Source organism: Nyctereutes procyonoides, unplaced genomic scaffold, assembly GCF_905146905.1.
Source record: "Nyctereutes procyonoides isolate TBG_1078 unplaced genomic scaffold, NYPRO_anot_genome, whole genome shotgun sequence".
Classification (NCBI taxonomy): Eukaryota; Metazoa; Chordata; class Mammalia; order Carnivora; family Canidae; genus Nyctereutes; species Nyctereutes procyonoides.
Window position 1 is genome coordinate 85,264,466 of NW_026575140.1, and position 13,028 is coordinate 85,277,493.

Here is a 13,028-nt window from a genome sequence, read left to right on the forward strand (position 1 = left end):
GTATCTCCTGGGTGGGCCTGCGTCTTTTGTTACATATCTGTCCCCAAACCCAGACCACTCCTGAACTCAGATTGGAGAATGTTCCCAAGGGCTGTGCGGTGGGGCAGGCAGGTTGGTAGAAGCTTCTGGTCTAATTTGTTCCGCTTCCCTTCAGCTCCTCAGTGCTAATTCATTTGTTTGTATTTGGGGGGAAAAACATCTCTCATTATTGTCTATCTTTTATTTCCTGGAATTTGACATGAAAGCTGTCATTGTTTTGGTTAGTGGCCTCCAAAGGAATAAACCATCTGAGCAACAAGGACAGCAACAATTCTCCATGGTATGGGTTTCAAACTGTTTGACTTTTAAGTCTGGGTGTCCATTCCATTAGAATTGAATGTGCACTGAATTTGGGGTGGGCATAAGGGGGGCTGTATTTATTTTTAAACTCCTTTTGGCTGTAATGAATACCAGCTGCCTCTCCAACAAGTGCATTACTTTTCCCATAGAGAGTCTCGTAGACAAGCTAAAGCTATAGGCATTTCATGTGTTTTGACTTTTCCTAATTTAATCTACTTGTGTTTTACCTTTTATCTTACCGTCCTTCTGTCCTGGAATGTGGATTGATTGATGCCTTCTTTCTTGACTCCTTCTTATTAGTGGCACTTATTGGCACATTTAATTTGTGGAGGACAGATGTGGGACCTTTCTATCACTGGCTCATGGGGGCAGAAATGGTAGATCCCTCTTGAGAAGGGTGGCTCCGTTCAGTTTGAGGATAGGTTTGAGGATAGGTGAGATCCAGCTTTTCCACCTGCTGCATATAACTCCATCTCTAGGTCCGAACTGGGCGTATGATTTTGGGTGTCAGGAGAACATTTCTTCACATGTGCCATTCCATTAGGGATCTCTAGTCACCTTTTCTCCAGAAAAGTAGCGCTGAGTTAAAATTCTTACTTCAGTTTATAGGCTGATGAGTAGGAGGGCTGGGGGAACAGGAAATGCAGCGCAGCAGAGAGCAGGACAGCAGATAATGTTGGGCCAGCCACCTCTATTGGTTTGGCCACATGAGAATGTGGAAGAATGATTTACTAGGTGCTTCCTTCACCTTGCATGGATGATGCAGGCAGATGATGGAATGTACCTCTTTTTTTTTTTAACTGTAACAAAATGCTTTTGGCGGGGATGCTTCTTAGTTATTAAAAATGGGGCAATGAGGTGAGCTATAAATGCAAGCATCTGTGTAGAAAGATCCAGAAGTGAGGAAGGCAAAGAAGATGGAGTGGCCACTGCTGGAGAGAAAGAAAAGATTAAAGGCAGGTCAAGAGATACGTAAAGAAGGGTTGTTGAGATTGAGCAGAAGAGATGGAGGACAAAAAGGTGAGGAAAATATCAATAATGGAGTAAAAGAAAGCACAGGAGTGACTTAGCACCCTGCTCCTCCTCTTCTAGAAGGAGAGAGGGTTGGGAGAGGGGTAACTGGGGAGACTGGATTTATATAGGTCAATGGAAGAAACAGCAATAATGAGAAAAAGGAGCTCAGGGATTTTTAGGTCATTGGACACCCCTGAAGCTGTGGGTAATGTGCTTTTCAGAAAGATTTGGGCAAATTTCCGCAGAACCAATTCAGAGAACATGATACAGTGTGTCTTGACTCTTTATAGGGGGACATGCTCTGTAGGACCAGAGAAATATATGCAGCTGAGTCTTTATAACTATATCCGGTTTCCATGTAGTTCTCTTTCTTTTCTGGTTCCCATAACACTTGTCTGTGTTCAAATATAGTTAGCTTTTGATTATATTCAGCATAGCGAATTGCTTCTATTATTCACTCAGTTTGTTTTAGTATATTTTTGTCATTTCTCACAAGACTGAGATTCTTAGGGACAAGGGGAGTGCTTTGGTTTTCTTTTGTATTATTCACAGCCTTGTTGAGCGGTGAGCAAATGGTAGGTCCTTCCTTCCTTCGTTCCTTTGTTCGTCCATTCCTTCCTTCCCTCCTTCTCTCCTTCTTCCCTTTCTCCCTCCCTTCTTTCCTCCCAATATTTATCAAAAACTTACGATGTGCCACGAATAGTTCTAGGCCCTGGAGATGAGCAGTAAGCAAGCAGACAAGATCTGATGAAGCTTACATTCTAGGAGGGGAGAAAGACAATACAGCAAAATGAACACAGATATCTGAAGCCATCTGGAATGATGGTTGCCGTCTATGCCTCAGGTCCAGATAAGGGTGGCATAAGTGAGGTCATTCATTCATTCTATAAATATTTACATAGCATCAGTGATGGTATGGTTCTAGGTGACGTTTTAGGTTGTTTCACCTCTTTATCCAGCTAGAATCTATCATTGTTTTGGGACCTAAACTCATTCTGAGTGCAAAAAAATCCAATCCAATTCTTTAGTGTTATTGCAAGCTGCTCTGCACCCTATAAACAGACTATTTTTCAGAGCAGTGTGAGGTTCACAGCAGAATTGAACAGAATGCACAGAGACTTCCCATATATCCCTTGCCCACACCTGCACAGAGCCTCCACTGCTACCAATATCGTGGACCAGAGTGGTGCATTTGTTACAACCGATGAACTTACATTGACACGTCATTATTGCTCAAAGTCTGTAGTTTACATTAGGATTTATTCTCGGCATTGTAGATTCTGTGGGTTTTGATGAATGACAAATGACAAATGGATTTATCATTATAGTATCATACAGAATTGTTTTGTCACCCTAAAGAATCCTCTTAATGATTTCAGCTCCACCCATTCACCCCTCCTTCTCTCCCTCCTACTCTCCTACCCTGCAACCACTGATCTTTTTATTACCTCTGTAGTTTGACCTTTTCCAGAATGTCTTATAGTTGGAATCTTACAATATGTATCCCTTTCAGTTTGGCTTTTTTTCACTTAGTGATACGAATTTAAATTTCCTCCATATGTTTTCATGGCTTTGTAGCTCATTTCTTTTTAGCACTGAATAGTATTCCTTTGTTTGGATGTACCATAGCTTATGTATATACTCATTTACTGAAAGCCAATTCAATTTTTTCCAAGTTTTTGCAATTATGAGAAAAGTGGCTTTAAACGTGTTTATGTGCATGTTTTATGTGGACATAAGTTTTCACCTCTTTTGGGTAAGTACCGAGGAGCATGGTCACTGGAATATTGGTATGGTAAGAGTATGTTTAGTTTTATAACAAACTGCCAAGGGTAGGGAGTGGGGAAACTGAGTGAAGGTGGCCAAAATGCACAAACTTGCAGTTGTTAACATAAATAAACACAAGGAATGTAATATAAAGCATGACATTATAGCCAACACTACTGAATGGTGTATTTAAAAGTTGCTAAGAGAGTAGATGCTCAAAGTTCTTATCACAAAACCCACTTTTTTCTTTGTATCAATATGTGATGATGGATGTTAACTACATTTATTGTGGTCAGCAATCATTTTACAATATACATAAGTCAAGTGACTGTGCTGTACATTTAAACTTAGACAGTTTGTGTGTCAATTATATCTCCATAAAACCAAAAGAAAAAGAAGTTGCCAAACTATCTTCTATAGTGGCCACACCATTTCGCATTCTTCAGCAATAAGTGAGAGTTTCTGTTGCTCCTTATCCTCGCCAGCGTTTGGTGTTGTCTGGGTTTTGGTTGTTTTAATAGGCATGTGGTGGTATCTCATTGTTGTAATTTTCAATTTCCTAATGCCATGCTTATTTGCCATCTGCGTATCTTCCTTGATGAGGTGTCTGTCCAGGTCTTTTGGCTATGTTTTAATCAGGCTGTTCATTTTCTTATTGTTGAGTTTTAAGAGTTCATTGTATATTTTACATAACAGTCCTTTATCAGATACGTCTTTTGCAAAGATATTGTCTGTCTGTGTCTTGTTTTCTCATTCTCTTAACAGTGTCTTTCATAAGTAGAAAATTTTAATTGTAATGATGTTTAACTTATCAGTTCTCTTCTTCATGGACTGTGCCTTTGATGCTGTATCTAAAAAGTCCTCCCTAAATCCAAAGTTCCCTAGATATTTTCCTACGATATCTTTTAGGGTTATTGTTGTTTGGATTTATTCAGTGCTTTAAAAACTTTATTTGACTTTCAAAACTTTCTGCTCACTTTTCCTGATGTCCCCCACTCCTTACCTCTTCTTTAATATCCCCTCACTTGAGTAAAAAACACATTGTATCACAACTCCCAACAGATTCAAATTCTTATACACAACAGACGTAAAAGGAGATTATTTAACTTCTAATTAAGTCTGCTGGAAGACCTGGGGAGATCCAGGCCAATAGGCCAATCCTTATTTTATTGTTTTGTTCAGAGATGTGTATCTTCTCTCAAATGTCCTCAGCTATTTTATAATACTGTGCCTACTGTCTATGGCTGTCCCCCCAGTAACTTACCCTTGACTTCTCTCCCATTCTGAGTCAAGAATAAACTGAGATAGAACTGGCTTTTGGACTCTTGATTAAGGCTTCTTTCTGTTGACAAAGTTCTGGAGACCATAAATGTTGAGCTGACTGGTATATTATGTTCCAGGAGAAAATTCTGATGCTGACAGCAGCAGTTCCATGAAAATCCCCATCCCACTTACACCTACACTAAGGTTATGGGCTCTGCCCAAGTGACCTCAGCATCATTTTGATCCAGTTTGTATCTAGGACTGATGGCCAATTATTTCAAAATTCTGTGCTGACTTTGTAAAGCCTGAAAATTTGGCTTTCATTCCCAGTTGCCTTTATTTTTGGCTTTGCTTTTGCTACACGCTGTGCATAAACCTTTTTCTAGAATTCCAGAGGTTGAACTTTGTCTCTTGTGGGTAAGTTGTCTGTTATGTACCATGACCCTGAGGAACCAGAAAGCCAGAAGTGTAATCATGGAAAACTTCTGAAGAACTGGATATTCATTCTCCTGAAGCAAAGTTCAGGCCTGGCTCAGAGATCTGAAAACTGTTCAGCCCAAAGGCGGCCATGGCTGGGGCAGAAGCTGGTCCATGCTCAGCTGAAAGGGTTGGCCGGGGGAGGAATTACAGTGTTAGCTAAGATGCCGTGAAGACAGCACTTTGGGGGATCATTGTCCTGCCAGCAAGCTTTGTAGGGAAAGGGCTATAAATAAAACTGTCAAGTATTATTAGAAAGAACTGATAAAAAATAAAGTGCACATGGTTAATTTGTAAGCAGATAGACAGGAATAAGAGGGGAGATGGATGATAGAACATAATGGAAGTTACTCCACAATAACATTTGAGCAGGTAAAAGGCAATCCATGGAGGATGAAGGTGGAACAGAGGCTGGAGAGGAGCAAATGTGTTTCTGGTAAGGTCTTTCAGACCTGCCTCTGTGGTCAGCCAGTAGATTGGTTTCATCCTAATTGTCAGAGAGCTTAAGATTTTACTTCAAAGATTCTGACTGAGTGGGTTTGGGTTAGGACCCAGGAATCTACTTTTAAAAGGAATGTCCCCCACCCCAATTCCCAGGTGAGGCTGATTAACACTTAGATTTATGAAGTCATTGGTTTAGACAAGGGAGAGGGAAACTGTAGCACCTGCAACTTGCAGCGACCCTGTTTCACAGCCTAGAGCTAAGAATTGTTTTCACACTTTTAAAGCATTATAAAAGAAAGCAAAAAGAATATATGATGAAGATGTAAATGGGCTGCAGAGCCTGAAATATTTTCTGGCCCTTTACAGAAAATATTTGCCTACCTCTGGCTTAGTAGGGAATAAATAACTATGATGTTACAACTGGTAGGGAAATAACGAGGTCTGCATTCTAAACTTTTACAATGGGTCACTCTCCCTACAGGAAAGGGAATATTTGCTTTGGGTGTGGTTCTTACTGGATTGGGATGCACTAACACTTTTTAAACTACTTTGTGTCAGGTGCTATCAGGTGTGTTATATTACAGCAACACATTAAGGTTGTGGATAAGGAAGAGACCCAACAGGCTGCCTATTAAGGGGACATTTAAAATTATTTCAACTCCTTTATTTAGCTGGGGAAGGAGAGAGCAGAGCAGACCTTGGAACCTCAGGGAACACATTCCCAGTTATACAAATTCAAGGCACTTAAGTAAGCATGTGCTGTAATGAGATAAGGATGCGAGTACATTTTTTGAAAAATGGTTTTGCAAATGCTGTCTTCCCCTGGGATATGCATTTGCCCAGTAGGGAGAGCGGAAGAACAGGCTGGTGTGAGGGATGTGAAGCAAGTGGATCACTATGGAAAAAAATCTAATCCCAGGGCTTTCTTGAAAAGGAAGGGCCCAGCCTCCAACTGGGACCAGTCACCCAAACTCAAGACAAAGGCTCAGGCTTGTGGGCAAACTCTGTTTGTGTGTTTGTGTGTGTGTGTGTGTGTGTGTGGTGTGCCCCTTGTACCTCATACTCCTGCCTGTGGATTGCAAATTGGGGAGCTATGCCTGAGGATGGAATGTGAACAAAGGTCTATAATGCTGGTACCTTAGGGTGTTCCCTAAGTAATACTGACTGCAAAATCCATCCTGGCTCCAGGAGCAAGCACAGACTGTTGATCTGTGTAGGGTGAGTCATCAGAGCAACATCCTGTGAAAGAGATGAGCCATTTGGTTGAGGACAGGGTACCTTTGGATTGAGTGAAGCTTGGAGTTCCTGGAAAACTCATGGACAAAATAACTGTAAGAGAGACACTAGGCTTTCTGTCAATGTGCCACAGGGCTTGAACAATTTACCAAAAAATCCACAAAACAAAATATTTGCTTTTTTACATTGAGTTTGTATAGATTAATTACACACATTAATTCATCTATTCCTGTACAAATGTGGAAACAGAGCCCTAGCAGAGTGAAGTATTTGGCCCAAGTCAAACACAGAGTGGGGGGTTCAGAACCCCAACCTGGTCCTGTGTGATCCCAGAGCCACTTTCTTTCCATGTGACTGATGCCTCTGGCAGAGTCATGGATCTGAAGGTCCTACAGATAGCAAATCATTTTCAAACAAGAAAATGGAGACTCAGAGAAGTGAAACTACTTGTTCAAGTTTGCTCAACTAGTTACTAGAATTCCTATAGACCTGCTGCCAGAATAGGGAGATCTGAGTTGCCATAAACTTCTAAGAACTTCTTATCAAAGGAATTGAGAATGTCAAATGGAGTGTGTTGAAACCTGTAGGGACAAAGGAGCATTGAGGGAAAAAGAGAGCTTTGCAGAATGAGCACATTTCACTTTTCTTAATGACCTGCCAGCTGATGCCCATTTTGAAAGGGCTTTTAGAAAGCAGGAAGGTCTGAGAGGCTTTTGGCAGTTTTCCTCCAGAGAGTACCTATTTATTTATTTATGAGTTCTTTAAACATTAACTTGGCTAGTCTAAAGCAATCACTCCAAAATTTTTGGAGTTCATGGACATAGGCCAGATAGAGGAAAAGTCCTCCCCATCCAGTTCAGTACCCTGAGAGAGCATGGGTCTAGGGCTGATGCCACACTGGGGCACCTGTGTCCTGGCTACCCCGACTTCTTAAATGGCTCAGCTGCTAATGGTTGTGGAAGAGATGCCCAAGGAGGGGCTTGAAATCAACCACATTTTCAAGTTCATGTCACCCTGCTCCATCTGAGAAGCTGCCATGGCCCACGAGGAGAGCCCAAAGCCTAAGATCTGCTCTGCAAACCAGTGAGTTTCCAGAGCACTGTGGGGATAGCCTAAGCTTTCTTACCTGAGCAGCTTCTTGATGTGTATCATAGAGAATCCCCGTTAAATTTGAGTTTCTGACGATGGCATGAGGCAGGGCCTCCCCAAAGATGGCAGAATGCCTGGAGATGTTTTGAAATGTCCTTTGATGATGGTTAAGTGCAGAATGTAATCACTTTTCTAGGGTAGTTGAGGCAAGGCCCTTCATGGAGGCGGGAAAGGACGGGAGACCTCTTGAATCTCTTGTCTATGAAAGCTCACAATTTTGCCTACAAGAGCTAACTGAGCTGACAGGTCATTTAACTGTGACAGGAATTGAATTAGTAGGCACAGCCAGCCCAGATGGGGGCAGTCAGGCTGAGATCTGGTCCTCCAATTATTCAAAGTTGGCCCGGTTTCCAGTTTTACCTTCCTGGCTCAGTCAGTGTGAGCATGAGTAAGAGGTACAGACGGACAGATTGGACACTTCTTGCCTTCTCTTCTAGGGTGGCCCATGTTTGAAGTCAGAAAAGACCAGCAGCACAGGCCTGGCCCATTCTTCCATGAAGGGATGGATGTTTTTCTGCAGGTCATTTGGTAAAATACTCTAAGGTGACAACTATGAAGAGTCTTTAAAGAATTTCTTGCTGGAAACCCATGTTTTTGGGAACAGAAAATAAAGCATAGGGAGATGGGAGTGATTAACATGAAGGCCATACAGAATGTGGGGGCGGGTTGGCAAGGTTGAACTGGACCCCTGGCCATCAGATTCTCAGAAAAGAATCAGAAAAAAGAAGAAAACCAATTTTCTCCCTTCTCTGTTTTCTCAACTGTAAAATGAGAGCGTCAGAAAGAGAGTTTACCTCTCAAGTCCCAACCAGCTGTAACATTCCCTAAGTGGTTTCACTGTAGGAAAACATTGACTGGGGCTGGGTCCCTGAGAGGCAGTTGTGGATAGTTCTGTGACATTAAACATTTTATTTTATACAGTAATGTGTTTACTCAAAAAGGGTATCATTGATTCCTGGTAGGTTTATGAGCTGGGGTACTGTCTCCTACTGCCTCTGAAATAGGAATATCATATTAAAATACACAGTGGATAGCAAAAGGAGGGAGGAGCCTCATTCATCCATCCATTCAAAAATTTTTATTGAGCTGCTGTTGGAGATGAAAAGAACACACCTGATAAATCCTCATGGTGTTTATAGAACCAGATATTTGCACAGAACATATGTACACCTGGTTCTCTTGCCCTCTCTCTGTCTTCAGTTGATGAGAAACAAACACGGGAAAGACACTCTCAGGGAGGTGGAGAGAGAGGGAGGGGACATGGAGGGGAGGGAGAATGAGGCATATAAGGAGAAAGGGAGAGAATATCTCCCAAAGGATGTTTGCAGAGAGGGAAATACTTGGCTGCTGCTTCTTTTTAAAAATTAATTGTGGTTAGCTGAACTGTATCAAACTCCTTTAACTCTCTCAAATGCAGACTTTTCCACTTTCCGGTAAACTTGAGTTGCTATGGTGAGAGAGTGGCCTGGGACAAGTCAAACGTAAAACATTGGAAATAACACCCCAATGCCGTGCAACGTATCGAATAATTAGAACAACCCACCATGTGTTTCCCATTCCTTGCTACAGATTCGATTACCTTATGATTTATCACCTGTTTTTCTAAGCAAAGCTTGAGCCCTCGTTCTCAGCTTCTCTTTCTTGAATGTGTTAAGAATGGTTGGGGGACACCGAAGATAAGGAAAGTAGACAAATGTATAAATCCATTGTTTTTTCCTTCAGCAAGCTTTCTAAGACACTCTGGGCCTGTGGTGTCTGTCCCTTCCTATCACTCTTCCCATTTCCACCACTAATGTAACACCATTCAGTTTTAGGACTTCTTGGGGATTAGTAGACTGTAAAATGTTGCTCTGAAGTCCACACCAAAACAATTCTGTTTACATGGCATTCCAGGCTTCATAAAAAATCTTCACGTTTCATTTTATCACATCTTCCCAACAACCTGGAGCAGCAGAAATAGCCAACGTTACCCTATTTTTTACCTGTAGGAATGGGAATGGGGAATGGGGAATGGGGAAGAGGTTAACAGCCTGCCGACAGTCACTCACATAGAAGTGGGTTCAAGCTTGAGTGTTCTGAATTCATGTCCATGGCTCAGCAGTTCTCTTCACAGTTCTGCTATGTTGTCAATGATTTGTGAACTTGGAGGGCACAGGGCAATGAGCCAATGACCATGATTTGGAAAAAGAAAAGAAAGCCTATTTTTTCTCATCCAGTTTTCTTAACTGTAAAATAAGAGTCAGAGAGTTTACCTCTTTGGTTCCAACCATTTCTAATATAGGAAAACATTGATTGGGTCTAGGTTCCTGGGAAGCAATTGAGGATAGTTCTATAACATTAAATATTTTATACAGCAATGTATTTATTTAAAAAGTATCACTTATTCCTGTGCATACAAGATCATTCTTAACATTAATGTTAGCAATATTAACATCGTTACTAACAATTATAAAGAAGTATCCTCTTAAGGCCACTGGAGATTAAAGCACTTGATTAACTTTTTAGATAGAAAATTTGATTTCATAAAAAGCTTCTGCACAGCAAAAGAAACAACAAAACTAAAAGGAAACTTACAGAATAGGAGAAGATATTTGCAAATGATATATCTGATAGGGTTCACATCCAACATATATAAAAAACTGATAAAACTCCACACCCCAAAAATGAATAATACAATTAAAAATGGGCAGAAGACTCGAACAGACATTTTTCCAAAGAAGACACACAGATGGCCAACAGACAACACGTGGAAAGATGCTCAACGTCACTGATCATCCGGGAACTACAATCAGAATTACAAATAAGTGGGAAATATCAGAAAGGGAGACAGAACATGGAAGACTCCTAACTCTGGGAAACGAACTAGGGGTGGTGGAAAGGGAGGAGGGCAGGGGGTGGGGGTGACTGGGTGGTGGGCACTGAGGTGGGCACTTGACGGGATGAGCACTGGGTGTTATTCTGTATGTTGGCAAATTGAACACCAATAAAAAATAAATTTATTATTAAAAAAATAAAAATAAAAAATAAAAAGAGATACCACCTCATACCCATCAGGAAGGCTAAAATCAACAACACAAGAAACAACAGGGGTTGGTGAGGATGTGGAGAAAAGGGAACACTTCTGTGCTGTTAGTGTGGTTGCAAACTGATATAGCTACTCTGAAAGTAGTACGAAGTCTCGAAAAGTAAAACCTAAAACTACCCTGTGATCCAGCAATTGCACTAGTAGGTATTTACCTAGAGAATACAAAAAAATACTAATTTCAAAGGATATATGTATAGATATTTATATCAGCATTATCTACAATAATCAAATTATGGAAGCAGCCCAAGTGTCCATTGACTGATGAGTGGATAAGGAAGATGTGGGACATGCAAAGGAATATTCCTCAGCTATAAAAAAAGAATGAATGAATTTTTGCCATTTTCAATGACATGGATGGAGCTAGAGTATTATGCTAAGTGAAATAAGTCAGCCAGAGAAAGACAAATACCATATGATTTCACTCCTATGTGGAATTTAAGAAACAAAACAAATGAGCAGAGGGGAAAAAAAGAGCATGAGAGGCAAATCAAGAAACAGACTCTTAACTATAGAGAACAAATTGATGGTCATCAGAAGGGAGGCCCATGGAGGGATGGGTTAAGTAGGTGATGGGGATTAAGGAGTGCTCTTGTCATGAAGAACACTGGGTGATGTGTGGAATTGTTGAATCACTATATTGTACACCTGAAGCTAATATTACACTAAGTGGAATTTAAATAAAAACAAGCAAAAAAAATAAGATTTGATTTCAGTGGTTTACCCAGAGGTGTTCAAACAGAAGGATGATGATCAGTTAGGATATAAACAGGCCAACAGGAAGAATTCAATAACCAATAATAAAGCTTGCTAGCATTTATGGGGCACAAAATAGAAAGCATGTTCTCTGGATTATTCTATTGCGATCTCCCCCAACAGCCCATGAGGCAGGTACTTAGTATCCCCCTTGTCAGTGAGGAACTGAGGACGGAGAGATGCTAAATGGTTTGTTCAATGTCTTCCAAGCATTAAAGGCTAGACCTAGGATTCAAACTCACGCAGCCTGTCTACAGAATTGACTCTTTTACCAATTAAAATTTTAAATTTACAGCAATGGTGGTTCTAGTTATGGAACCAAGGGAGGGAATTTATCTTTGCAAGGCCCACTACTGAAGACACTGAAGGACAGTTTTCATTTTCCTTGAAGATCTTAATTAAATCAAAGGTCACTGGCCGTCTTGGAGGGATGCTTCAATCCTACAGGACTGATGATCTAGAAACAGAGCCCTGGGCTGTGGTGGAGACACTCAGAGCTTCACTGCTTTGCTTTCAGTTTCCCGACTCCTCTGGACCCCCACCTTCTGTTATGACAACACAACATTACCTCAGATTCATTGCAATTCAACTGAATAGGTTACCATAAACCACATTCGAACGTGTTTTCCTGGGAGAGGCACCCTGGGGTCACTCTGATTGGACCTTGGGGGAGACTGTAGTGTCCTTAATTAAATTTGTGAGGCATCCTGTTCTTTTCGACGGAAAATGGGGAGAAGCCCTACTCCCATCAACAGCACATTTACAACCATCTCCTGAGTGGTTTATTTCTGCAGATGGAGAATCTCAGTCATTTTATGTTCTTATTGTTTTCAATTTACTGACCAAATTCTGGGACTGAACCCAATTTGAGGTTTGTAACCTCTTGTGTGTTATTATAGAGAGAAGTAGGGCGCAATTAATTAATTTCTCATTTTTGCCTCTGATTCAGACTCTGGTTTTTAAGTAGGACAGTTAGGAGTTAAACTACGGATACATGTAGGTGTATGTAGATATATGTATACACGTACATAACACATTTAGGAATATGTGTATTTGGTCTGATATAGTTTATGTCCAGAGGGGATCACATTCTGACCACCTTTTTTGTATAGCTTATATTAATAGACTCATTTCCTACCCTTTCCCTTTTATTTTATTTTTTTGTTTTTGACCTAGTTCTCCCAAATCAAGTATTTTCATAACAGGAATTGGATATATGATTTATCTATCTAGTAATTAATTTAATTTAGCACCACTTCTACAGCATACACTGTATGCTGGACACTGCCCCAAACACGTTACAAACACAAACCAATGCAACCCTTTTTATAACTCTTTAAAGTTGGTCCTATTAACTGGCCTCATTTTACAGACCAGGAAACTGAGGCAAGTTTTCTTTTGTGCTGGGGAACTGGGTTTGTATGTGGGAAGACGATGTGCTTTGTTTGAGAGGTTCGTTGTTTTGTTTTCCATTCAAAAGAATGATAAAAAGCTATGATAT